We start from the raw sequence: 27,847 nt of genomic DNA, 5'->3' as shown, positions 1-27,847 counted from the left end.
GCAAACTGTGAAATAAAACAGTTTCACATTTGCATGAAGTTTGATAAAAGAACCTTATAAAAACCTGACACTATCATCAGGATAGGAAGTACTCTATCAAAACCTATTGGTTCAATTTAAACTAAGCTAATTTTCTTCACCGATCTAAGATGCCCATCGTTTAATTACCCATGCCCCAATTAATATACATAATTTCAACATGATTCGCTATACGACAGTTTAATTTATACGTTGTTAAACTACTCCTGAAGCGAGCTGCAGTGAAAGCAATATCGGTTGCTAAGCCTGATCTAGCCTCGAATCATTAGACCTCGTTTTTCTAAACGATTGCAAGACGTGGGTCGCCTATTGGCATTTCAGAAACGTGGGAAAACTCAAGCAAATATTTGCTATTGACTTCCTTTACGATGTAACGGACAGGGACATTGTTCAATATAGTCTACACTACGATATGTAAGGTAGGAAAATGGCGAATGTTTTAGCCTTTTCCTGTCGGAACCATTTCAAGCCGTTGAATTACTGTGTGAGCAAGAAAGTCTCAAGACTGTTTCACGTTTAAGAACAAACGGTCACAGAAATAGGTACATACATTTTTTATTTTTATCTAAGTATTTAGTTCCGCTTTTTTTTCGGCCGAGCTTCGGCGTGGAGCGGCTCGCCATTTTCGGCTCTAGGAACCCTTTGCCCACTATCACGGAAGCTGCGGAGGGCACTCGTTCAGTTTCCTGTTTATATAGGTTGTGTATGATTGTCGTGCTGTTACGCGTTAGCTTCTAGGACAATATGAATTTCTATAAACGCAAAAATTATCTGTCTAATCACAGTAATGTGATATAAACTTAAGTCAATTATCGCTAGATAGTTTTTTGATTATAAAATAGTAAAACCATCGTTGATGTAATCACGAGAATGGTTGTTTGATGTGGCAACTACGTAATCTTCAGCTTAAAGACAAAGCGTCCTGTTTTGTTGTCTATTGCTGAACACTACAGCAGTTACGCGTTCCTACTTTTTAGAATAATCTCTAGTCCTATCCTGATGTTGCTATGCGCGAGTATCAGAGGATGGCAATTAAATGATTATCCCGTATAACTCTACTTTGTCTATTAATGTGTGTGTATATGTTGGTGTCTAGAACTCCGAACTTTGCGACGGTTCAGCTCGACCGTGGTACACTGTGTACAACTGTGAACTACTGCTTTACGTAACAACTCAAGGGAACTTTTTCTGATACGCTTTTTATGCCAAGACCCAGACAAAATTTAGCATACATGTGTAAGTATCACAATTTCCTTAGAATGAACACTTGGGGAATGCAAAAGTTACATATCAATTGTATGGTGGATAATAGTATTATTTCTACGAATATACGCTGATATTGGCAAAACGATTGGTTTCTGTAATTGAGACATCATAGTATCGACAGGAGGAGATCCTATTGTTTACAAATATGTCGACGCGCCTCGCTAATAATCCGTGATTACCGCATGGTCGGACCTCTCAATCTAAATTTTCACAGACCCGTTAAACCTAACCTAACACTACATTGTCTGTATTCTATGAAAAAAAAAAACAGAATACGCACGTTACGTGCATTCGCTACGGCTCAGCCCTGTTTTTACCCTATATTATTTACTATTTTAATGATGAACCCAATGCGTATAGGAGACGCAAGATCGTTCAACAGTGAAGAACGAGTTTTGTAGTAGAGCTCAGGAGAACTGATACTGGATAATTAGAGTGGGTATTGTTTGACCAAATTGATGCAAAAGAATAACCTAGCTCGATACAAATGCTGCTGCTTTTCTGCTATTTTAAAAAAAAGACGCGCACGTGTCAGTATGATATACAGTAAGTCGTCCGCTCGTATTCACACGCAGGTGCTCTGCCTCAATCACATGGACTCGATGAGTGTATGTTTGCGTCCGTAATCTCTAGCAACGCGTATCAAGCTTTCCAAATGGCTGCATGCCTTTTTTTAAAATTGCGCCATTTTTGCTTTATTCCTTTTACTTGTTCGTCAGCAGAGTACCGAGTGTAGTGAGAAAATACCACAATATACGCACGTACAGAGCGTTGGAACTTTTGCATAAACGAATCGATCCAATGGTCACTCCGTGCTATTCAATTCCCCGATCCTTTGTGGCTACCCGGGGGCTTCACGACGATTTGACTGCTTTTGTCGCCACTTCGTCTGTCCGTACCTCTGCTTCATAAGCGTCCGTTTGAAGAGGCCTGACGGTTAACGGCGCGTCAGCGATGTGTATGGTTACATTGAAGAACACTTCAGTCCAAGTTTAGAGGCGTACGGAAGTAGATTTCATATATATCGCCTTGGCTGTATGGTGAAAGAAACTAGCTGGGAGATGAGGGTCACGGGGATAGCAGGACGTAGTGAGAAGATGCTTGACCTTCGTTCAAATCACTGCCGGTCACGCACGTAGAAACGGCCTTAGCCAACGCTGCCTTGTCCGCCTCCTAAATTTCCCGTGCTCTCTCGTACACACACGAACAGTCAATGAAGGCAAAAGTTACCTCAGGCAGGTCCAACATACATACATTGTCTAATAATACAAATTTGTAGCAACTGACAACATATCGCACCCAAGAGAGACAGCGCGAGCTTAAACTTAGGCAAACTCACTGTTGTCGTTGTTTTCTACCGTGGAAAGCTGTTTCGACCAAAAACTGTTTTCAGTACACAAGAAAATCGATGCTGATAGTAGTTCGCACTTAAAGTCTTACTATGTGATTGATTATATCTGTATAGAGCGCCTTTAGATCACGATTTACTTGGTTTTTATGATAAACATATAAAATTGGAATAGCTTACAAAATACATTTTGTTGCGCGATTTGTATAGCCACTGATCGATGATATGCCCTTTAACAGAGCAGTATATACACACTAGCATCGTAACAGTGTCCTTGCGCGAACGTATACGTAAATCATAAAATATAGATCCGGGCATTCTATGCAAACGGAAAAGTAAACGACACAAATATATGATGACGAAATGGATGAAATGAAGTGCTAAGGAGCAAAGGCGATGACCTAAGTTTGCCAACGGCTTTTTTTTCCTCGACTTTAACCAAGCAGTGCCCATACTCTTTTTTTTTGCAATTATTTAAGAATTATTTATAAACGCAATTAGTCACTAGCTAATACAATCCACTCCACATAAGTATTGGGGATAGCCCGTTTGTCGCTATTCGGATGAAGTCCGGCAGAACAACGGACGCCAGCGTACCGCCAGCAACGAAGTCGAACCGAACATCTAAAAGGCAGCACGTACAAACAAAAAATCTATATTTCAGCTACTTATCGTTCTCTTCACGGAAAGAGGAAGAGGTTACCTTTTCTCTTCAAAACGAGTCCTGAAGGGTCTTAGCTGCTGATTACCTTAAAAGACTTCCGTTGATAGGAAATCGAAGAATTTGGATTGTTTTAGTCTGACTCAGAGGAGTACTGACCGGCGAAGTCAAACAGTTCAGACAGAACTCACAATGCACCTTTAACATTTATTGAAAATGGCGCTATAAAGTCGTATTTAGCATGAGCCGCTGTATACAACTGGCATCGCCCTACCAGAAACTGGTACATACGATGTTTAAGGGTTACGTCTTCCGCTCGTTCATGCGGTGCCCACCGAGACGATTCTTGTTTCCTTGCTAAATGTTCTCTTACGGCTGTGGGGATGAGGGTAGCCTTCTAAGAAAGCGGACTAGTGGGTTGCTTGTCCTTACGTTATGCTTGCGCTCCGGCTGGCAGCAGCCTTTTTGTAAGGACTGGTGATGACAGTTACCGGGATAAAAACATAAGTAGCAGATTTCTGCTTTTTGTTTGGTAATGCTTGTTGTGATAATACTTGTTAGATGTTTATTAAATATTTTTAATCAAATGCGTGGTGAAACAAGTGCTTTGCCATTTGACAACATCTCAGAATATGTGTTCTCTGTTGCTAGTTTTTGTATTTTTAAAGGCGCATCATCGCAAGCGCAAACAATACGATAAGCCAATCTTGCATAAATCGCTGCAATAAAAAAGAATCTCCCGAGTACGGAATTCCCTGTACAATTTACAAATCTATTGATGTGTAGTTTTTCTTTTAAAATGAGGAAAGGGTGACAAAACTTGGAAACCCACTAAAGGTGCAAGTGTATATATATGAGAATATAAAAGATGCAAGAGAATAGAAGCTTATGTACGATCAATGATGGTCATGGGCTGAGACCCTAAAAAAATCTACATGTTTCCAGTTTTACATCCCACACCACCGTTCCATCGGATGGATGATGTGAGATTCTGTCGGGCTGTTAAAAGTATGACAAAAAAAAACGCGAAAATGCTTCCGATGGCAAACCGAAGAAATACATGTCGAAAACGTATGACCGTTACACTGAATGAGCACCTCGTAGTACCTGGCAGCGGTGGCCTTATCATTTCAAGAGCCGGCCCTAATAAGGCACTTTTGGCCGAGAACCGGCCAGAGGAAATTCTTCAAGGCTATGTGATACAAACGTGGCCCTTTGAGGTTCGATAAGATCCAACTGGATTACATCACGCGCGAGCTCTAGATTAATTGATATATGATGCAGCAAAATACAACTATTTAAGGACATTTTTGCTTTCTAAGGCAATGCAGTTGCTATATCAACTTTCTATATTTTGCAATTGAGTTAGTCATGCCTTACGCCGATTATAATCTCCGTATGCTTGAGAAAGTTGTCACATGACAAAGCCATTACACTAAAGCGAGGACTACAAATTCTTATGGTCTCGATAAATATTTATTATCAAATGTGTTTCACATACTTTCGTCATATGAGCGTCTACTCTATATCAATATTATTATGTTTACATTAGTTCTGTATTCTGTACATGGTGTTGTTCTCTCTGGTCGTTTGACATTCCTTGCCTTCAATTACGTTCAATGTTGGTAAGTAAACGTAGCAGTGTACGGAAACATGAACGACAAATGAAATGAAAGGTTCAGCGTCGTGTTCGTTCATTGCTTGATTAGTTAGGTATGAATACGCATTTGTTTGTGAGTAGGGGTCTATGTGCACGTGGTGTATCCTTTGATGTGAAAATATGGATAACAAGGGCGACGATAGGCAACAATGAGAGGCAACCAATCGAAAATAAGCACGTCCCGTATTGACGCAATAGGAAGGTAAAAGAATCCACCGCAGTAACGGCTGCGGCAGCAGCCGCGGCGCTGGTGTCAATAGCGACAGCAACAACGGGCGATTCCAGCAAAGATCTTTTCGCGATAGAAACTACCGTTGCGAAACTACATCCTTCCCCCCTCCCCTTCTGGTTCCCGCCGTCCTGGTCTTCCATAATCTTTTCTCTCCCTGTCTCTGCTCATCGGCAGGGCACGTCTGCTATACGCAACATGTACCAGACGTTGCAGTTGCTCTGAACGTTGATTCTACCAATACCGTACGGTTGAATGCTGAACTACTTCATGGAAATAGCGGACAGATCGAGGAAGAATTGGCTGACTGTATGGCGGAAGTGAACCGCTGCAAGGAACGCCCACCACCAAACGCTTCACATCGTCGAGGCGTCCTTTTAAAACGCGTTCCGTTCCTTCGTTGAACGAGTGGAGTGGATGTATGGCGCACCAAGTTTCGTTCTTCTACCAACGTGAATACACCAACGCACAGGGCTGCTGTCGGACTCTTCTGCCGCTGCCCAGGCAGGACAGGATCCCGCGTGTCCCATGTGCCTTACCATCTCTCTCTATTTCTCCGTCGCTGTTTCGCCCCCACGAATTCGTTGTCTGTTCTTCTAGTACTCTTGTGTCTGTTGTGTGGCTGAATGTTCGCGTTGGGAATAACATATTTGAAGGAAGAAACGGAGGAATGGAGGGCGGTGGAGTGCAGTATTGAGAAAGCGTCCTGCTCAAAGCGCGATGGCGGTAGCAGCAGAAGACGCAATAACAACAACGACAACAACAATAACAACGGCGATATCACCCGTAACACGGAGACATACAGGGAGTCGCCAGAGGGAATGCAAACGAAGCCCATGCTGCTAGGAAAAGCAATTGCCGCAGCATGAGCTGCCGCTGTGCTTGAATACAGTCTCTCAATACCGAACAAGATCAATGTTGATGACGATGGTGAACTTAGAGGTGTACCCATATTTCTTCCAAGCAAATTACGAGAAGCTTCTTGTACTAGAGATCATTATTAACTTTAGATGGATAATGAAATATAGCAAGTGTATCCATCTATTGTTGAACTTTGGTATCCTGGCTAAACATGTTTTGCTCAAAATATGGATAAAACAGCAACGCACCTGTTTTTTTTTTATCCGATTGGTAAAAGCGCTATTCATCAACGAAATTTCTCAAAAATGTTATGTTCGTACGCTGCTAGGTTGAATGGATAGCGAAGTTGTCCTGATCGAATAAAGGTAAAAACATGTATTCAGATTTGATATGAGTACATGAAATTTTAATTAAGCCGATGTTCTTCATCGATCCGTGCGTCTACTTTTGTATATTTTTATGATACGATTTTCTTTTTTTGTAGAAGTTGATATTTTTGTAAAAGTGATGGATGTTAGATGGTTTGGTCTATTGACGCACATTCTTACTAGATTCGAATGAGCTACAATACAAAAAAAAAAAAAGAGAAAATCCACATTACTTCCGCATGTTCAATTTTTCTGACTCACGGCTGGGCTACGTGGAACATTACGGAAATCGTTTGATGTGTTGTCATGGTTTCCGTCCTTAATCAAGTCTGGCTACACCGAGCATCAAGCTCTTTAAACAAATTGTCTATATTATCTTTCGACGCGGACGCGCAATCGATTGCGGTCACCATGGCGACCAAAGTAAGATCGATTCAACTAATTGCACTTTGATGAATCATAAGAATCATTTCTCGGTCACAGGCCATAGCAGCTATGATCCTCGATGCATGCCGTATATATACACCTGTGGCGCACGTATGTCTGGTAAGTAGAGATTGTCTCTAGAATCAGCAAAGCACGGCTTGGACTTTTGCTAACTGCATTTCCAACTGGAAGGTTATTTGCGAAACGTCTTACAAGGCGGAGACCCAACTGCTCTCTACCACGTTTCTTGGCAAAGTCTGGGTCACCACCCCCCTGAGCTGAAACCCTGTAAAACTAGCACGTTGGCGCTCTAGAGTACTCCAACCACTCAACGGAAGCAGCGCTGGGGACATAGGGGCACAGATTGAATGGATGTCTCGTAGATTGTTACCACCGCCGTCGTTTTTATCGAGTCTCACTTCTTTGTCTTGTGTACCTGGTATATCGCCCTAGTATCCCTGTCTAGCTCTAGCAATGCGAGTACCATGTTTCGTAATATCTCGTTATGTAGCAACAATCGCCAAATACGAGTAAGGACAAGCCTCATTCTATTATTTCGCCTCGTTTATGTACCGTATGCGTGTTTCGACCTCAAGCTGTTAAATGATAACCCCGTATATATATAAATTACTTATTTTTATACTTCTGTACCCTGGTCATGTTCCAACAATGGAAAAACAAGAACCATAAGTGGTTCGTAGTCTACGTTGTGTACGCAGCAAATAACGGGTACGTCTTAGGTTCTTTAGATATTATGCATAGGATAAGCATATGTATTTAAAAAATGCGAATCGCATGGAAAAGGCCAGTGTCGATATTTGTACACATAAATGCGTCGTGATGCAATGTCCCGCTGAGGCGTTTCATAAATAAAATTTAAAATTTATCTCTCTTTCATCGTTGCAAAATACAATGAACACAATTACTTGCGGAACAATGTCTAAGGCCATCAGCTTTGCTTTAAATATATAATGGGGTTACAACTAAGATATGAAGACTACGGGGCGTTTACTTTCCCAAAGCGATACACAGAACCAGTTAAGATGCTCTTGCAATGAGGTTAAATCAAAAACATTAATCTACATCATAATAACAGAATTATTGTTACTGAATTCCGCAAACCCACAAATGCCACAACGTTTGCACGAAAACGATTTTAGTAAAGAGTACTTGATTCATTTTCTTCACATTACAGGTACGTGCTCTCATTTCTAATCTTAAAAAAAAATCTATAGTAACTAGCAAATAATGTCAACTCGAATTCGCGCACAGGTTTGTCAGGAGAATGAAGACTGCGTGTGTATCTACCTTCGGCCAAACGCAAACAAAATTTCAACTGGCATTACGACCCAATTAGCCTTAAAGCCAATTTTTCGCTGTTCGTTGTCGAGTGTGTTCCCCAACACTGCCCTTAAGTCTTCCTTTCCGCATTCTTCCATGTGCCGTACGATCTCCCTATCTTATGCTTACTCCACTGGAAGGCATCGTTTCTTTTCGGCAGACAAGCCGCAATACAAACAATTGCATGAAGGTAACGACACAGCCTATTGGACTACTTCAGCCAGGCGGCTTCCATGATAGCTCTTTCTCATCCGCTAACAACTATGGTTTCAATGAGTACGACGGCCCAACCCTACTAAAGGCGATAGAATAGGAAAACTGTGGAAGATGTTGTGAGCGAGATGTACCGCACAATCCGCGGGAAGTGGCTATCTCTTAGGGCTTTGGAAAGGGGAGAGGAATGAGGAGTTTGTTTGTTGGGGAACTGAGGTGTTTGCTCATTCTTGTTGTCCTCAGTGCTCGCCGGTGCTCACGCGCTTATCGTTCTCTGTTCTATTTTGTACTTGTTTTTCCCTGTTCTTCCCTTTTTCATTCACTACTGGCACCCACAGCAGCCCCATCGCCTTTACTACAAGCCATCAACAAAACCCCCCTGGCAACTTGACCCACCTGCTTCGCATATATGCTGATGGTAGCAATGGGTACTTCTATATTTTTTCTCGTCTATGCTTCGTTGCCGTATATGCGTTTTCTCCTCTGGCTTATTTACTCGCGTGATGCACGTAGCGTTTACGCGTCGTACGAAGCTGTTATTGAGGCTGTTGTGGCAATGAACCATTCAAATAACCGAAAGGCCGCTCCGTCTGCCGTGAACACAACAGTACGAGTAAGTCAGCCAACCGGCTAAGCATCAAGCCCACGTTGCAAAACGATCATCCGTAGCTTTAAGCTCTGTTATGTGGCTCTCCTTTGGTCGAGAGCCCCATTGACGGCTGCAAGGCCGAGAACCTTAGTCTTCAGAAGAAGACATTGTGGACCACAGAGCTGTAGCTAAAGCGTTAGCGACCACCGGAGCGCCAATCGCTCTATGGTAAGACACGACACGGACCTATCCGCCAGCCTGATCTGTCTGTCTAAAAGGCAGGCTTTTTGCAGACAGTAACCGTGTCGCATAGTAAGCGAAGAATTGAGTTCGATTTTCTTTAAACGGATTCAGACTTTCCTACCGACAGCAGCAGCAGCAGCGGCGGCGGCAGGAGCATCGACGAAAGAGAAAACGGAACAGGCAAGAAAGATGCGCAGGCTGACATTTGCTTCTTTGCCACTTCAGCCGGGCCTTAGTTGCTTCTTCGGTATTGGTGTAGGATTCCTCGGAGAAACGGGCCGGATCTGGGAGTCCGGCGCGAGGCTAGTATCTTGCTTCGTAATCGTTTTTTCAAAGCAGGAAAAACGGGCTAGTATCTGTGCGTCTCTAGAAGAGGCTCCTTTTTTCACAGGCAAGCATCACAACCACAACCTATTCCGCCGGTCAGGACGTAGGCGTACATAAAAAAGAGTAAAGGCGAGAACTTGAATGCAGCGAGTCTCGCAGCCGACAGCCGCAGCAAAAGAACAAGGAACGATTTTGCGGAAGTGGAGGAGGAAACCTTCGTAGAAGGAATAATAAAATATACGTCGTCCATCTATCCCAGTCACCGAACGCGACGCACAGACAAAGAAAGACAAAAAGGATATACAAGGATCTGCAGAATCGAAAATAGATAACGAAAATAGCTCTGTCCGTATAGCTACGAATTTGAGAGAGTGTGTAAGGTTTTTTTATAACAGCTATTCGTATATGTGGGCCACGAGCACTTGCCTGAAAAGTAATTTTTCACGTAGAACGTTGAGTTGTACGAATGTTTTTTCTAAATACTATAGACATTGATTGCTATAACGATTCCTCCTGTTAGTTTATATATACCGTTATACACTTATGGTATATACAAACTATACCTATATTTTTAGAATACGTTTTGTCAGTCTTCATATGCTGTGTTGACCAAATTTTAGCCTTCGGAACTGGTAGCTCTAAGAAATTCAGATCATTTAATTGAAATTCGAGTGACTATTATCGCTCCAACGACGATCCTGTTAGAATTTTGAATTGCTTTAATTTCACTGGTTTCCTATTCTCGGCGTAACTGTATTGTTGAAAGAATAGGTACATGCTATTTCTTTTCTGTATTTGTGCTGTCTGTTTTGTTGCTACGCGCATGCTTGTCTTCTTAATCTTCTAGGCATACTGCTTGTTTTATGCATCTACATCTTGGCTTCTCCAGTCGATGGTGTCCACTGATTTCGGCAAGCTTGTCTTTCGTCACATCGAGCAACGACGCAGGAGAAGTTGATAGAACCGATATCGGTGGATTCGCCACCTTTGCGTGTGTAACTATATTCTAATGCCTCTGTGGGATGCTGCGCTTTCTCTGTACGTCCGTCTGCAGGCGCAGTACGAATTCCCTTGACGGCAACGAAACGCCGGACGGGCTTCCACCAGCCTGCCCAAGTTGGTTCCCATGTTTCGTCCGTCTTTCTCTCTCTCTCTCTCTCTCTCTCTCTCTCTCTCTCTCTCTCTCTCGATGGTGGAGCAGGCGGTCACCCGCGCTGACTATCGCTGACCGCTCCCTTCTCCAATCCCTCTCAAATGCGAAGCAATTAGCACTAAATGAATAATGAATAGGCACATGAATACGGCAGTCTGGTTCGTTTGGCTTGGTGGTACTTCGCGAGGGCAGGAGACCAGCGTGGGACGATTCGTGCCGCTGTAGGCGCCGTGACGGCTTCTCCCGTCGCTGCTGCTCCTCTCCGATAGCACGATGGGCGCCGGATACTCGTTCATGAAAGCGCTGCGACAGAGCAAAGACGTGCCACTCGCGCTGGCTCGCTAGTTGTAACCATGGTCCAAGTTTCGTTTTTTGCCGGCGTCGTCGCCACTGAATGAGCGACACCCAATGATAACGAGAATGATAGAATGAGCGAGGAGCAAAAAGCGAAAATAACGCGAACCAATCGAGATGGATCAAGAAAACGTGCTTGGCGTGCTAAGCACAAGACCGTCTAGGTGAGTGTGTCTCTGTAGTGTGTACGTGTGTAAGTATGCTGTTCCCGCACTGCGTCCTATATATGTATACACAGAGCCAGGCACATACGATATATTCGTTGCCCACCGAATCGTCGCTATCCCCACTAGAGAAAAAACTGACGGTCGTCGAGGGCAACAGCAAAGGCCTGCTCGTCGAGGTGGCCACCAAGATGTAGTTCCCAGGTCGAGATATCGGTCGAATGGCTCAGACGCAATACGCACAATGGTGACGAAACGTTGCCGTTACAGCTAACTAAGTAGTCAAACGTTAGTTGGATGGATGGCACTGTTAGTGTAACAGTTTTTGTCATCTACCAGACGTGCTTGGGATCCGTTCCGCCTATCGTCACCAGACTACTTAAGCTGATGGACTAGTCGAATTCAGTAACAGCAATGAAAAAGACAAATGAACGCTAATAACAGTTACGAATCTTGAGAAATTGGCTCAAAACAATTATCCATGCCACCAGGAAACTGCAACAAAGACTGCAAGCTACTATAGACAATCCATTCTACAAAAAAACAAGAAAAAAAAAAACGACTATTATTCACTATTCAATCTTTTGCTCACTTCAGGAATAGTTGCAACGAGGCGCTACCAGGGTAGGCGCAGAACGGGTTACTGGCTCTGCGCTACTGATCAGAATTCGTGAGAGGAAAAAGAAGGACAACAGAACAGGCTAAGCATCTCGGTCGCTCCTTAGTCCATCGGGACCACCGGAGGCCAAGGGGTCCAGTGAGGTCCAAAGTTGTTTCTTTTCCTTGACAGCAGTGTCGTAGCAGTCAGTCTTTAGGTTCGGTGATTCGACACTAGATGTATGTAGCTCACGTCGCAGCCCTTAAGTGAATATCTCTCAACCCGTCTGGATAGCTTCCAAGATCGGCAAGTCGAGCCTGTAGCGAAATAAGCGGACGCAAGGGCGAAAAAGCAGTCAGCTCGCTCAATCGTACCGTCTATTCACCGATAGAAGTTATAACTCAACTCGTTCCATTTTATAGCGAACGACTAATACGCTGATCGCACTACACATTTACAGTTGTCTGTTGCCTTGTGTGACGTCTTACATCAACGATAAAGAGAAATTACTTTGCTAAATATTATTATTGTTATATACGTATCCCTAACTTTTAGTCAAATAATTAAATATATTAAATAAATAAAATTATCAACCAAACGACGCAACGGTGCTCGCTGGCTGTTAAAGTACTTCTCTGAATACTGTTAGTCGGTACTACAGAATTGAATTAGGATCTTGACAAACGTATCAATGTATGGCAAGGACGAAATTTATTTGCTTATCAACTACTATATTGTAGTGCCCTATGCTTTTAGCCATGTGCCTAAAAGCTGTGATGTTATAGCCGAAATGCGGCATCACATATTTGACTGTTGAGTCTTCTAGGTCGACACCTTTTGACCAGTGCAAACTTCTAGGAAGTTTTTTTTTATCACCTGACTAACATAGTCATTTGCACTTACCACAGCTGATCTAATTTTATTCGAGTTTTTATCGGTATCTGTTCATGCGTACTTTCTCGTATATTTTTGACATACCTACAGCGGCATATTTATTGTGCGACTATTTCAGTCAGTTCTGTGCTTTTTTATTCGATGGTTGCGCTATAAGTATCGCAAATGTAAACCGTGACATTAAGTTACTATCTGCAGTAGCCTGATGGTTTCCAATTCTCGTTATCAAGCCTACATCGTACATACTTTTTTCTCGTTATGTATTTATTTATTTATAACTTATATATCATATAATTGTTATGATAACGTAAATACATATAACTTAAATGCATTTTCGTTATCATAACAATCATTTACTACCGTGGAAGATAACAACTATATCTTTTCTTACTACATAATTCTGTGGGGCCGGAATTTCAGTTTAAACAATACGTAGCTTGTCACGCTGTTAACATGTGACAGCTCTCAGAAGGAACAGAGCTTGTGCACATAATTGGCCTACTTTGTGCGCGAAACGGTGCAAACCTTTTTCATGTGCTGCTCTTTTCCCGCTTCTATTTGTCTGTGTGTTTTTGCGGTGTTCGTCCTTTAGGAGTTGGGAAGTCATAGCCCAAAGGACGACGGCAAACTCACCGTACGTCATTAGGCGCTGACAGGCCAACGTTCATGACAGACCATTCTTCCTACTCGAACCGGTGGGCTGCAATTTACCCATCCCCGAAATTGACTCCCTTCGAACATGTCAAGGTATCCAGTGCGTACTTGCTGTCTACGTGTTTGCGACATCTGTGCAAAAACTAACGGAGCAACAGGCCATCCTGACAATACCTGCAGGCTGTACATTCTATTCGTTCACTGGTCGGCCGCGTATCAGGATCAGTGCACGCGTCAAGTGAACGTTGAACCTATGTGTCCTGCACACATAAGTCCGATTCCTTTAGACGGTTTGCTTATTTTACCGATGTTCCGACCGTAAGTGGCTCCGGCCAGATTTAAAGCACGCAAAGTTTATGTACTCCTATTATTTCGCCTACAGCTGGTACTGTCACTGCCAGCACAGTTTGTTGAACAACTACGTCTGTGGACCTTGAAGGCTCGTGACGTTTCTCGCCTGGTGTCGAGCACACCACGCCACGTCATCAATTGCACAACCCGTAAACAAGTTAACGCAACCCAAAAATAATACACAAAAAACAGGAGAAACAAAATAACACTAAGTGTTTCCTTTGATAAACATCAACTATATTCTGTGTAACTAATGCAGCTGCTAGGAATATGGGCAAGGTGAATTTGAAGAGCATTCGACTGGTTCGTCCCAGAGTGAGGCCCATTTAACGTACAATAAACACACAGTTAGTGACAAGGTCTATTCGGGATTTTTTATGCGACCAAATGTTTGCCTAATGAAATCGTTTGATAGGTGTCATCGGCCTAGAGCGAGAAAGAGTACTTACTTATCTTTAACAAAGCCTACGATAGGGCGCCAAAGGTTTAAAGAAAGGGCTCAAAAAGTACACAAAGAAAGTGCCATTTCATAAAGGACAAAGTCAAATAGATGGACGACTATAGTTAACGATTAAAGGCATTAATTCTTCTCACAAATATGTACCTAACCTATTGCTAGCACGTTGCACATAGGGGCGTATAGGAGCAACGTTTAGCATGCGTTCGATTCCAGGGAATGTACACGAAGCAGTGACAGCTTACCTTGCGGTTTTTGGCTTTATCTCCATCTACGTACTGCTCGCTAAGTTCAAAGATACATGAATAGCATGTGTTTTTGAACTTCGAGAAGCAGAAAAATATTTTTTAACTACCACAAAAAGTGTAATAGCCAACTTAGAGATTAAGCGTAAAAAATTAGGAGCTGCGTCTACAAGTTAATGACTAATACTATACATAGCTATATGAAGTGTGAAAAAATCAAGGAAGTAACACTTATGACGCTAACCAGTGTTTAGATCCATAATATTCAGTGCTCGTTTCGATACTAGTCAACTGCTCGAAAAAACCATTTTCAATGTGCCTTTTATATACGATGCAAATGTGTTGCACAGCCCTTCTGTTACACGTCGGCTGCATTGCACTTTATGCTGCCTATGCTTTTCTTCTACCTAATCGAATAAAGAAAACTGTATCGTATGCAAAACGTTCGACAACAGCAGTTGGTTGCTTCCTTCAAACTGCTAAGCTTTCTACAGCATATATCTTTCCACTCGAGGCAGAACGTTCGTTTACTTTATAATTCGCCTGGTTTTTTTTCCATTGTCAGCAGTCAGTTACCAGTGCAACTGTTCTGTAGATACACTGATGCTGACCAGCATTAGACTCTGCCCTTATAGTCCCTGATGGCCTAGCTTTCTCTCTAAACCGGATAGACACGAGCCTGTCCCTTAACGAAATGAGTGGCCACAACATAGAGGCAGAGCCAAGACGTTGGCAGCAACGACGTACGACGTACGAAAACGGCGACTACGACTACACCAGCCACGAAGGCTACAGACGAAGGAGAAATAGCGTCCCGATGTTACCAACAGCACTGCTACAACAACGCCAACAAGGGCGACGATATCGCCGGCTTAGGATAAGCTGGAACTGAAGTAGAGTAAAAACTGATAGAAGGAAAAGGAAGCAGCGGATGCTGGCAACGCTGTGAGCAACCGTCTGCTAGCGTTCCCAGTCACAACAGCAGTCGCCTGCTGCTTATGCGGAAAGCTGAGCAGAAAAGACATAGTGAATAATAGACAGGAAAGGTCGGAGCGGCGCACTTTCCCCCTGCTCTTCCTTTTACTGCCCCAAAGTCCGTTTCGTTGGCTGGCTAAGACGAAGCAGAGGAAGTTGAGGGACAATGCCATTACCGAGCGCTCGATGCTAGGGGCCGCTGTGTTAGCTTAAAGAAGTGCCAATACGTGTTGTCGTTGGCTACGTTGGCCGGCGCAGAACATTACAACGACAGTACAGACGCATAGAGATCGTATGGCCGCCAATGCGATTGCGCCGACAATCTTAACAGGGACTGCAATATTGACCAGAGCGTAGGCATTTTTGTCGCATCTAACACGTTATGCACGAGAAGCTGGAGACTGCGTGACTCACGGCTACGGGAGGTAGCGGTCAGGACATTCCGTGCGTCGAAGCCAGCCAACTAGCCAGACGGCATCTTGACGAGTGTCCTCCCTGCGAGGGCTATTGCTTGAAGAATGAAGGCCGATAGTAAAGATGTCCGACAAGTTCCAATTACAAAAGTTGTCGGACTTCCCTGTTGGACTATGAACAGCAGTAGCAGTAGAAATACTAGCATAGAGTACTAGCGGTTGAAGTGGTAGGGGTGTAGCCTTCGAGTTGTCCAGGGCAGACACCAACACTACTAAGCCTAGACTCGACACGGTACGCTGCTCTTCAGTGTTCTCCCATGCTGTCGTCTTAATGTAGCCGCACCGTGCAGCTGCCTTTTTAGACGACCACATTGTCCACGATTGCCGAACAGAGCTGCGAATGGCAGGCGGTCGCCGCCATTGTTGCCGCCGCGGGGGCGGAGCACCTACACGCGACGATGCTATCCGTTTGACGCTCGATCCGAGCTTGCCAGTGTCGAAGCAGTCCCTCCTCTAGTGGCGCTCACTTCTTAAGCGCGGGGACTTAAAGAGCGCATGTGTAATGTGGTCGACGGTAGAGTGGAAGATGTGACGACGTGAACCCCCCTGGGAGCTCTAGCAGTGGCTGCGACATCGAGTGATCTATCGAACCTCCAATATTCCTCACAGCGGGGTGTCGTCCCGCCTGTCCTCTTCTCTGGCCCTGCCAGAAGCCCCACCATCACCACGACTACCACAAGCAGCTTCCACAATATCTGCCGTGCAAGCGAATCCTCAGGCTCCCCTCCCTTTTTCTCTGACAGCTATTCCGCTATTCGTTGTCGTCTTTGCTACTGCCGCAACTATAACAGCTAGCTATCGCCAGCCACCATCTGTGGCTGATCTCGTTAGCGGTGCCATTCAACAGCGCCACTAAGCTCTAACTGCTTTATGCGCTGTCAGACGGCGCTGCCACTCTCTGCTCGCTCGAGCCATCCGCTCTGTTGTTTCCCCAAAGAAAGGAATGGGGATAGGTCGGCCTCGCAGGAGCTACTTGCAGAAACTACTACTACAACTGCTATCACATGGGAAGCATCAAGTGCGACAGTGGACGGTCGGTGACAGCGCCGCGACGGCGAAGGGGACAACGAAAGCTCTATGAGCAAGCTCTTCTGCGGGGATTTAAATATGTGAGCGCATGCACGTTGGTTGCATGGGTGTGAACTTACATCGCAGCGTATGTACACTACATTTGGCCGAGTAGAATGACGCGACGCTGTGGAGCGGCCTGGCTAGCCAACTATCTTGAATGCCACATAGGGATTACCGCGTCGCGGAGGGCTACGGGGCGAACGAACCGGGAAGCATACGCGGTGCGGCTTACGCGGCATCCAGCCAGTACAATCACATCTGCCTCACAGAATGGCCTAGCAGAGGAGGGGTGTTGGAGATCGGTCCCATAAATTCTCATATCCTTAGTGCATCTTTTTTCACGTCCCTTGTTCACCTGTCGCAGTTACTCAAGAATTTCGTATAGTAGTACACCTATTAGCTAAGTTATGGCGCTAGAACAACGATAGCGAAAAGGGTCGCCTTTACCTATGCGATAATCTGTCAATCTTTTTCGGTATCTAGCTCCACTCAGTCCGTGTGTCCGCTCATAACAAAATGCGAAGGTCCATCTTTTTAAAGGCGACCGTGAGTATTGACGATTGATGGCTGAATGTCAATTTCCCTAGCGCTTTGATTTCCCGCGGGGTAAACTTCCGCCGGTAATATTATCCAAATGTTTCAAAGTAGAGAAGTTATAAACGAATCTAGACGAATAAGAGTATGTGGTACTATTTGTTTATTTTACGAAGTTTTTATTCACGAAGTGAGCAACAAACTCTAATGGCATACTTCGTACTATTTAAGAAAGGATGACTAGGTTTTGCAATATTTTCTAACGTTCAGTAAATTTTGACTTTAACTCAAACAACGAACCAGTTGTATCTGGATTTCACTTTTGTAAAATGGATAAGCATATGATTTACGGACATTTTTTTGTACTAAGGAAAAAAGAGACGGAGAAAACAAATGTATCGTGACACACCTCTCATTTGAGTGGTCATGTTTATTATCACGATATATACACTAGACTGAATTAGAAATTTGTTTGGGTGTCCACCAGCTTGCCAGCAATTGTAATCAGGTAGATGTGTGTATCGTCAATGCCAAACGATCTTTCATTGTTTCTGTTTGCTTCTCTGTTGGGTAAGCTAATATTTGTACTTCCTGCCGCATTTGTATAGTCCGTTCATACAAATAAAGGAACATTTTACGCGCCTCCAAAAAAAACTGTCAGCAAGGAACGCGTATGTGTCGGTTAGGTCAATACTCAATTGTTCCAAGTATGTTCCAGCCACTACATAGTTGTTCTAAGTGCCCATTAACAGCTAGTCCATCCACTGCCATTGGACCGCGTTATCCATCATGATTGGTCTGTCCAACCAGCAACGGCAGCACGTTCATGAGTTGGGCGGTGCGCAGCTACTACTGGTATAACCACGGATCTCGTTTATCGACTGGTTAGCTATTGTTGCTGCCATTGGCACCGCCGTTAAACTGGCAAAAGGCCGGTGCCTTCTCTCATTTGATTCCGTTGTTGGGTGGCGCTGCTCACATGGAAATCAACCAGCGTTGTCCTGAGCTGTCCCGCCATAGCGGCCGAAACAAATACGAGCTCTACAATTGCAGGGCTCCTTGCTGTATTGGAGCGGCGCTTTACATTATGTACATTGTGCTGCGGAAAATCCCAGTTTTGAATGCCTTTCCGTCATGTTCAGCTCCATCTTGGAAGGAAGTTTTCTGATTCAAAGGGTGTTGTACTTAGTGACAATGCACGTCGCTGACTTTCACGGTCGGGATCAGTGTGGTGATGGAGACACATAGGAATAGAGAAGGAAAGACAAACGGTCAGTCGTGGCGTTTGGCAAAAGGTAGAGAGGGCAAAAAGCTGGGAATTCAAACAAATTCTTTTGTATATAGTGGTAGCGTAATGCATCCTGTAATCTTGTATATCCATGTCTATATTGCAGTAACAGTACATACCCGGTATGACCAAGGTCGTGGCATGTACCTGGCAGAACGGCTTCACGGTGGAGTATCATATCTTTGGCTGGGGTTGTGGTCATTGTTTTCGTACCGGTTAGACATCGGTACAAGCACGACTAGGGTTTATTATTGTCCTTTGGTCTCTTCGCGAATCCGGAAACGTCAGCTATTATTGCAACCATAAGCTACGACAAGTGATTAACATACTACCTTTACTTCGTCTACGAAATCGGGATCCAACGTTACTCCATCATCAAACAGGCGGGTCGACACGAGACGGGTTTTTAGTTTACTTTGGCGGGATTTGTTATGTGCTTAAATGCATGTGGCATAAAAACACAGAGGAGTATTGTATATATCGCATAAGAAAAAGAAAATCCTGTATGCCACTTACAGCTTGTCATAGTTGCCCAGATAGACTTATAGGGCACGAAAACAACTGTGCAGTAATAATTGCTCTATTTGAACAATGAGGAATCACTATGCAATACAGATTTGCCGAACAAAGTTAGACAAGTGACAAGCACAACGTCAGCGTTTTCGTCGAATTTCGTGCTAGTTTCACGTACTTCACACACCTATGCAAGCAAACACTAGAAAGCGACACACGATATACACAATCATTTCGAATTATCTTGCTAAACGTTTTGATCCTTCGGCCGATACACTAACCCTTCGATCACTATGAACGCATGCTATGTCAAAAAACGAAACAGATAGAGTGCAGCAAATTCAACTGCCATGACTGAGTACCAAACTTCGAATGATGCTCAAAGCTCATGAAATCTTCGCAGGGTAGTGTGGTACCCCCTTGATCACTGGCCAATTCGCTACAGCTAAATATCTACGTAGATCTCAGTATCGAAAACAGGCACTGTTTCTGTTTATAGCTATTTGTTTTTTCCACTGCAGTCGCCTTCGCGGCCGCCAATGGCGCTACCGATATAAACACTTGGCGGCCAATACCGCCTGCCTACAGTTATAACAACGGGTAAGACACATTGTGAGCTCACTTCTAGGTACTTTTATTCGGCATGCAGAGCCTAGCTAAGTAAACCTTCTCGGAACGTCAGATTGCCGGGCGAGTTTGAATCTGTTGAGATGGAGCCTCCCTGAAGTGGCTAAACTAAATCGTTCATAGTGGATACTGCATAAAGACGCCAATGACGCGCCGACTGTGACCTCTTGTCGCTCTTCCCTCTATTGGAGTCGACTACTCGACAATATGGTAATCACTGCCGCCAGCGTTTCTTATACAAACAACCATAAGGTCAATAAACAATCACCGAACAACGATGACTATAAGAGCTAATGATACATAAAAGCCACATTACAACGGCATAGGAAATGTCAGGCAAACCGGGCGAACGCAGCACATATTCTCGCCTCGGTTTTTCTCTTTCTGTGAGCAACTAGGAGAGTACAGAAAGCGCACCCCAAGGGGAGCAACACTAGCTGGCGGATAATTTATGGGAAGGCTGTTGTAACAAAGAGGTGCCGCGCTCCAACACAAAATGGAAGTATATACACAGATAAGGATAACTCGAAAATAGAAAAGAAACCCTGGTCATATTAGTTTATTAGGATGACCTCCGACGAATATGTTCGCGCGATACATGGGTGTCGATAAATTTTGAAGCGAGAAACCTTGATACCATATAGATTTCATAGTAAAGTGGTGGATGCATATTAGAGCTCCGCGCAGTAAAGTGTAAATCTACCGATAAAGCGTATTTCAAATCAAGAGAAAACAAGTATTATATTTGAGTTGCACGTCTTTGGTTCAACGTATGTATCAGATCTGAGTAATAATTGATTATAGTTTGTTGGATTTCTTGTCGGGGTTACGACGATACGTTGATTTGCTCTGCATTCTTTGAAATTACGACTAGAATTATGGTTTTTGTTGCCACGGCACAAGGTCACTTTGTATGTGTCTACGACTTCTTGTCTCCGTAAGACATCATAGCGGAACTTAAATAAGACTAGACGAGGCAGCGGGTGCCACCGGCTAGAAGGTAGGGATCGACGAAACGAAAGACTTAGTGACTAAATATCAAAACAGATAATACGTTCTACGGAAACGTATCTCTCTGTTAGATCAAGGTTGATTGACGCACAAGACGCATGGGTATGCCATACATACGTGACGCTGGTGACAGAATTAATCTATTTTACGAACCAAGTACAGGAGCATTTCACCTACGTAAGCGTGCTTTACATACACGAAGTCACATGCGATAAAAATGCTATCCAGCATTTTCTTACAAAATGCTATTTTCGACAAAAGAACTGTCGTTTACAAAAAAAAAAAAAAAGTTTCCATGAGATAGCTTACTTAATAGTCTGCATCTCGTTCATATTACAAATCCCCAATGCAAAAATGTCTATCGTATTGTTGTTAGGGATGCTGGCCTTGCATTTGTATAGAGCACACTGCGGTATATACATACATATGGATGATGATAATAACAATGTAGCGAATGAGCGTACCATGACGATGTAAGCGCAGAGGTGTGGCGGATGCGTATGAATACAGACGCGAGCCGTCCTACTCAGCCGTCTAGTGAGCTGGCTGTCCAACCACTATATAAAGTAGTTGGGGCAAATAGTAACATGCTGGAAACAGCAAGGTGTGAAGAGCATGTTAGAACGTACTTTGCCCCCTCCCCCTCCCCTTCCCTCTCAAAAAAAGTACTACGGTCAGGCCTTTCCGCGAAAAAAAAAGCAGCTTTCTACGAACGTGTACAGAAGCGTCGACAGCACTAGCTACGCTGCCAAAGGGAACCTGAGCTAAGCAGCATACGGAAATAGCAATAGCGCATGCTACCAGATAACGCTTGGTGCAGGGATGAAGCAGCAAGAAGGCAATGAAGTGCCAGGTAATACGCACGTTGTAACGATGGCTCTTACAAGAGTAAAACTGTTATTACTTTCATGTAGATGGGCTCGCTAAGGTCTGCCGCCTGTGAGCCCGCAATAGAAACAGACGTAATGGTAGGAGGGAGAGATGGAACTGAAATTGAAGTAGGAGAACAAGGACAGCATAAGGGCGAAGAAAAAGCACAAAATGAATACGACGTGAGATCTCGGCACGAGGATACTTGATAAAACTAATGATCACCTTTTGTCGCAGACAGCTTCAGGATCAGTAACGATCGCTTTTACTTGTTTCTATTATGAACATAATATAGAATAGTAGGCAGAATTGACGTAGCTTAGTATAGTCGGCCTTAATATGGAGATATTCTGCTGGTGTAATTTTACAGTCGCCTTCATTCGTCCATTATCGAGTCACAGTTTAGATATTCTTGATGTGTATCTCATGTAACACAAAGTTTCAATCGTCCCAGCCCAATTATACGATCTATAATAATTTCTGTCAATAAGCTTTCGTAGTTTTCTGAAGTGATCGCTGTCTCCGAATGCGCGCTTAGCGAAGCGCAATGGCTGGTGGTCAAAAGTGTACCTATGGCTACTGTTGTCGCTGCTGAAGTACTCGTTGAAAAGTGAGACCTTAGACAGCAGGCTCAGTCGCGCAGGTTGTTTGGACTATCGTTGTCATACGACATCACGCGAGTATGCGAAAATAACGGCCCTCCTTCCATCCTCGCTTTGCCGGCACCTTTTATGGCGCTCCTCCACTGCACACAGCTATCACAATCTCCGTTCCTGTTGTCGGTCCCGTGACGGTGTCGGCGGCTCCATCGGCATTTGCAGCCCTTCGCTCCAGTCTCGTACAGACCAGCATATATAATCCTGATCATGCCGTCCTTTTCTCGCTTATGCTAATGAGACTCACACATCGCGTCGCGCAAATGGATGTGTGCATATGCCTTCGTCTGTACGTGCGCGTGTGTTCTTCTATGTCTATGTTGTATACTCATCCTAATGTGTGTATATTTTTGTGATGTGCATTCGTTGAAGTCGGTACATGCGTACGACTGTACGCGCCAGCAAGCCTGTACTATTGTGTCTGCATATACCGAAAATCTTTTTCATCCCTTGCCCGTCGTTTCTTCCTGTTAATATGCATGCCATCTTGTAGCGTCGCGCGCTTCGCACGAAGTTCTCCTTTCTACTGCTACCTTTAGGGCGATCACTGCCACAACAAATCAGCTGTAAGCTGAGCCTCTAGTGTAAAGCAGGACCGCACCTGGTCCTTATTTTTCCAGCCCATGCAGTGAAGGGCATTCGAGCGCTGCATTTTCGAAGAAAGTGCGGCCGCTGCCACTGCCGTTAACGAGCTAACACCCCGCAGGCCGCTCGAGTGTGTCCTTTTCAATTGTGAGTAAGAACAGACAGACAAACAACTAACCATCATAACAACGACAGTAACAGCAGCAGTAGCAGCAGACAATTGAACAAAAATGCCTGCCTGTCACAATAGCAAATTGAATACAATGTGTTACTAGCGTGGGCTCATCAAGCTCGTCCAGTCGATCTGTCGGCATTTTTAGCGATGGCGACATTTTACTTTTACGGTCAACTTTAAACGGATAAAGCAAAACGTTGCGTTTTCTAAATAAGAGAAAATGAAAAAGCTAGATGTGGCCTGCTTCGGTATGCCGCTATTGTTGTTCTTAGTTATTACATTTCCTCTCATTGTTTCTGTATTTCTCACTTGACGCGCTCATTGAATTTTAGAATGTTCGCGGAAAGCAAGCCAAACAACCTATCGAGTCCGTGATCGACTTGAAGAAACTTGAAAATCAACAAAAACACTTCGACAATTTTCCGTCATCATCTACGACTAAATAGGGTTCTGTGTTTCTTCGTTTAATTTGAGAGCTATTTCGAACATCTTTATGTGGCGTAAACTAGAGCCACGAGGAGTGTTCCTTAAGGCGAAACGAGAATGTGAGACAGCAAGTTGGTGTTTGGCCGGCAGTGCTCATCGTGTTCGAATATTGCATAATAGGGAGTATAAGGCAAAGCAGGGTCCCTAGAAAACGTCAGATCAGATCTGGGGTGAAGGCACCACCTGTCACGCAATACGAATAGTCGGCCCGGTTTCTTCTTCGCTATAATACGTTATTATAATGATTATGATTCTTGCTGTTCGTATGTGTAGCTGGCACGCGTCTCTATGTAGGGATTTGATCATACACACGAACGATTCCTATATTGGTAACCAGTCTCATTCATGATTTGGCAAACATCTTGTCTTTATTCCGCTCGATGTTCCATTTCAATCCAACAGTTAAAGGACTACTGGTGGAAAATATCGAGCATAATCAGCATACTAAACTGCTTTGCCCAACCATTTATTCATACGGCACATCGCTGTTTTCTTTCAATCGATGTCAATATTGTTATACGTATTGACTTTTACTTATCAAAATGTGTCAAAATCAACGGATCATTTTCGTGTGACAAATCAGTAGTTATCTCTTACTGTGCCTCACACGTAGCACGACTCCTGATAAGTAGAAGTAATGCTAAGACGATCTGAAGAGATAACATATTTAAGGAATACTTGATTCAGCAAACTTTACCAGCACATCATACGGGAAAATTTCACTAGAAATAAAAGTTATCTGTTCGATCCATCGAATAACTGTTCATCAACCTAGAAGACCAGTACTTAGTAATGCATCACACACAATCATGATAACGGCATACTTTCAAGCTTTCTATTTCACTTATTCTCTCACGACCTTATAATTTACACTGAATGACATAGTGAAGTTAACCTCCCATCACAGGTAGCTTATCCGCGATCTGTACAATCCACTGAACGATTGTCTCTGCAGCACCCGCGACTCTACTGTAGTCGATGCAAATACGTATATTTCTGTGCCCGGCTCTACCGCTCCCTTCGTCCGTTTCCTTTTCTTATTTTAAATTATTCAATGTTCACTTAACTGTGGTGTGCGGTCACCTAGTTGTTTACGGGAATTGGGCCCTGGGTCTGTCCAGGGCGTAGGTCCGTTTGTTTGATAGGCCCTCAACAGCAGTGGTAGAGGTTGGCCCTGTCCACTTCTTTCCTTCTATTGTATATGTTCGATGCGGCTTGGCGATGTCTTTGTCGACTTCTATCGGCTTTTCGCGTGTTTCCCCTTCGTTTTTTCTCTTTCTGTCTTTTCTAGGTAGCTGTTTAGACCGCGCATGCCGAAGACATGAGCCCTGTTTACCAATAGCTAACGTACTCCAGTTTTGCTTCAGCTCTAGCTAGAGCCTTTGAGCAAGTTTGTCGGTTATAATCATTGCAGCTACTGCCAGCGTGGTCATTTTCAGAGGGGGGTCGAGGGGGTACATTTCTCTTTCCTGTTCTAACTCTTGACCTATTTCGAAACCCGACAGAAAGGGTACCGGGAGGCAGGATCCTAGCAGCGGCGACGCCTTGTCCACGCAAGCGAAAAGAAGAAACGCTCACAAAGATCAATACGGGACCTCGAGTTTGTGCTTGAAGAAGCGTTGTAATTTCCCCCATGAGCGGGTTGAGGGAAGTAGGGGGTAATAATACGGAAGCAAAATTTAAGAGCGTCACTTCGCTCATCTTCAACCGAATTGCAACAACGCTGGTGATCCTGATAATGATGGCTTAAATAAACGTAAGTGTATGGGCAACAGAGCGACTACATCTCAATAATTAGGCGCTAACATCGTTTGTAACTAGACAATAGCTCCACTTATGCGAATAACAGTTTATTTAGGAACCCGAAATGCTGAACAGTTCTATTTGGCGACCAACCTCCATCTTTCTTGTTATTCTATACTTACAGATAATAAGCTTGTGCCTAAATGTCCCGCCCATAGACGAACGTGAATTCGAAGTTACCAAAATCTGCACGTCTGCCCCACTTCACCCCACCCTGTAGCTGTTGTTTAATAGCAAATTTAATGCATGAATCTCTAAACGTCATTAAAACGATACAGATATGTAGCATCAGATCGTTCTATACCATATAATGTCTACATACTAATATATACAATGATACTAGTGAGCCTACCGTGTTTTCGCTTTTATCTACCTCCTAGCCAAAACTCTGATGGGCACTATTACGTGCCTAAGTGTGTGCGTCACGCTCTATACATGGGTAATAAATGCACGTACGACCTCTATGGTCCGAAGCTTCGTAATATCGTATAAAAGCCGCATCGTGACAAAAGCCATCTGCTTGTAACAACGGGAATGTCGTACCACGTGCTATACGGTGTAGCATCGGTATTTGAAAATTTCAGCCATTGTAAAGAGCTGTAATCTGTAAGAAGTGTAATTTAGGAGCTATTATAGGATTCTAATTTTTGCGAAATACAATTATCCAAATAGATAATATAACAGTATTGTCGTTATACGTTAAATTTGTGTGTTCATACGCAGTGATGTACTGTACGAATAGAAAGGTGTGCATAAATACGTGTATTTAATAGAGATTTAAAAAAAAAAATATAATATCACGTTAGTATATATGTTATTCATACCTATCGCTTTCCTGTGTTATAAAGCAAACAGACTTTATCGTCCTATTCTTTCTGATAGCCCTTACCTCTAAGGGCCTTCACAATAACAAGAAATAATAAACGCACGTCTCGAATCCTGTTTCGATGAGAGTCTGATGATCGTCTCCTCTTTCAGAAACGCCAGCTCTCTATTCTTTTCCGTCTAGTTGCCCCTATCAATGGGGAAAATACCCCTGAGGTTCTTCAGGATGAGTTGTGTACCGCGTAACCTATATTTATCTAGTAGTGAAGCTTACGTACAGCCCTTAAGTGCTTGTGACGCTCTTGTCTGCGAAGATGACGATCCCCAAGTGGCCTATATACGTCCTGCTAGTTCCAGTACAAAACGCTGACTGGGCAATTAAGCTTGAACATCAATAAAAAGACTAAACATCAATGGCATCGGCGACGAAGGTTTGCCAGCTGTCTATTTGCTGTTCACTGGGAGCGAGACCAATAGCGTGTTGCATAATTACAATATCCTGTTAAGAGGTTTTATCGCGGTAAGCAATGTGATTGCCTGTCCCATAGAACGAATTCCAACAAGCCCTCCGTGGGGATCGCTGCTAATTAAGGGTATCTTGGCAAGTTTACCACGTGAGTTTGTGTAAACGTCCATAGTTTCTTAATATAGATGTTGGCTGATGGTATTTCACTTTGGCAGAGACTGAACCGAAGATTCTCTTTGTGCGCTCTTAATACCTCGACCTCAGGTTACAAGAACTACTTATTAGCAGAAGGGACGTTTACTTAGTTTAAATTCGTAAGTAGCTCGTGCGTGCCCTCTCATCAGAGTAACAGTGCCGTTTCAAAGGTGCTCGATGTTCTGAAACTCTGACAATCAATCAAAGAGAGTTCATTTCGTCGTCAAACCCTAAAAGACGCTGTTAGGTTTTTGGGCCACTATTTGATTAATTGCATGTGGCTTTTTAGTGATTAATTTGAAGCTTACTGTAAATACATTGGATAGTTTTTCGTTATTTTAACGTATCTCCAGAGGTTTCCTGTGGTACGTGACTTAGTGCGATATGCCTTTGTCCAAATTCAAATGGCTTATTTGGACGCTTTCAACTCGTGCCCCGTACGCGACTTCTTGCCAGTCTTGTTTTTGACTTGCCTTACCAGTACAAATTCGTTTTTAGCGGGTGTTGGAGGTAGTATTTTAATCGTCGAGCCGTCGCTATAATTGTTAACGAAACGCTGTCGGGAACGCATATTGCCTTGTCATATCCAAACGTCATCACTAATTGAGGTGCGTCCTTTTGATCAAATATAGTACTCCAAGCCCGTAATGCATACGGCTCATACGATTTTTATTCTTAGATAATGATGATAATAATAAAACAGTCACAGTCATGAATCATTGTGTATCAGGAAGTGACACAGCGGATTCCGCCTACGCAATCTGCTGACTAAAATCCAACGCGGACAATCACTTCACATGGCGTGCCTTATTATTTGTGTATAAAGTATATTCAAATGACGAATAAAGAACGG

At 43.6% G+C, this 27,847-nt stretch overlaps 1 protein-coding gene and 1 long non-coding RNA gene across 3 annotated transcripts in view; one reads left to right on the top strand and one right to left on the bottom strand.

The window, feature by feature from the left end:
• Window positions 1-27,847, bottom strand: part of LOC111266003 (uncharacterized) — a 141,658-nt gene that overhangs the window by 77,378 nt on the left and 36,433 nt on the right. The window contains exon 1 of one of the 2 annotated variants that reach the window (XM_022843110.2): window positions 21,398-21,473. The exons of the other annotated variant lie outside the window; for it this stretch is intronic. The gene's annotated coding sequence lies outside the window, so the exon portion shown is untranslated. Of the gene's footprint in view, window positions 1-21,397; window positions 21,474-27,847 lie in introns of those variants that run through there. 2 annotated transcript variants of the gene reach the window in all.
• LOC111266006 (uncharacterized) lies at window positions 22,922-26,467 on the top strand. The gene is made up of 3 exons (XR_002683806.2): window positions 22,922-23,191; window positions 25,211-25,461; window positions 25,633-26,467. It is a non-coding gene; the product is annotated as an uncharacterized LOC111266006 (long non-coding RNA).

This window comes from Varroa jacobsoni, unplaced genomic scaffold (assembly GCF_002532875.2).
Source record: "Varroa jacobsoni isolate VJ856 unplaced genomic scaffold, vjacob_1.0 scaffold_1040, whole genome shotgun sequence".
Lineage (NCBI taxonomy): Eukaryota > Metazoa > Arthropoda > Arachnida > Mesostigmata > Varroidae > Varroa > Varroa jacobsoni.
This window is presented reverse-complemented; position numbering and strand designations above follow the sequence as displayed.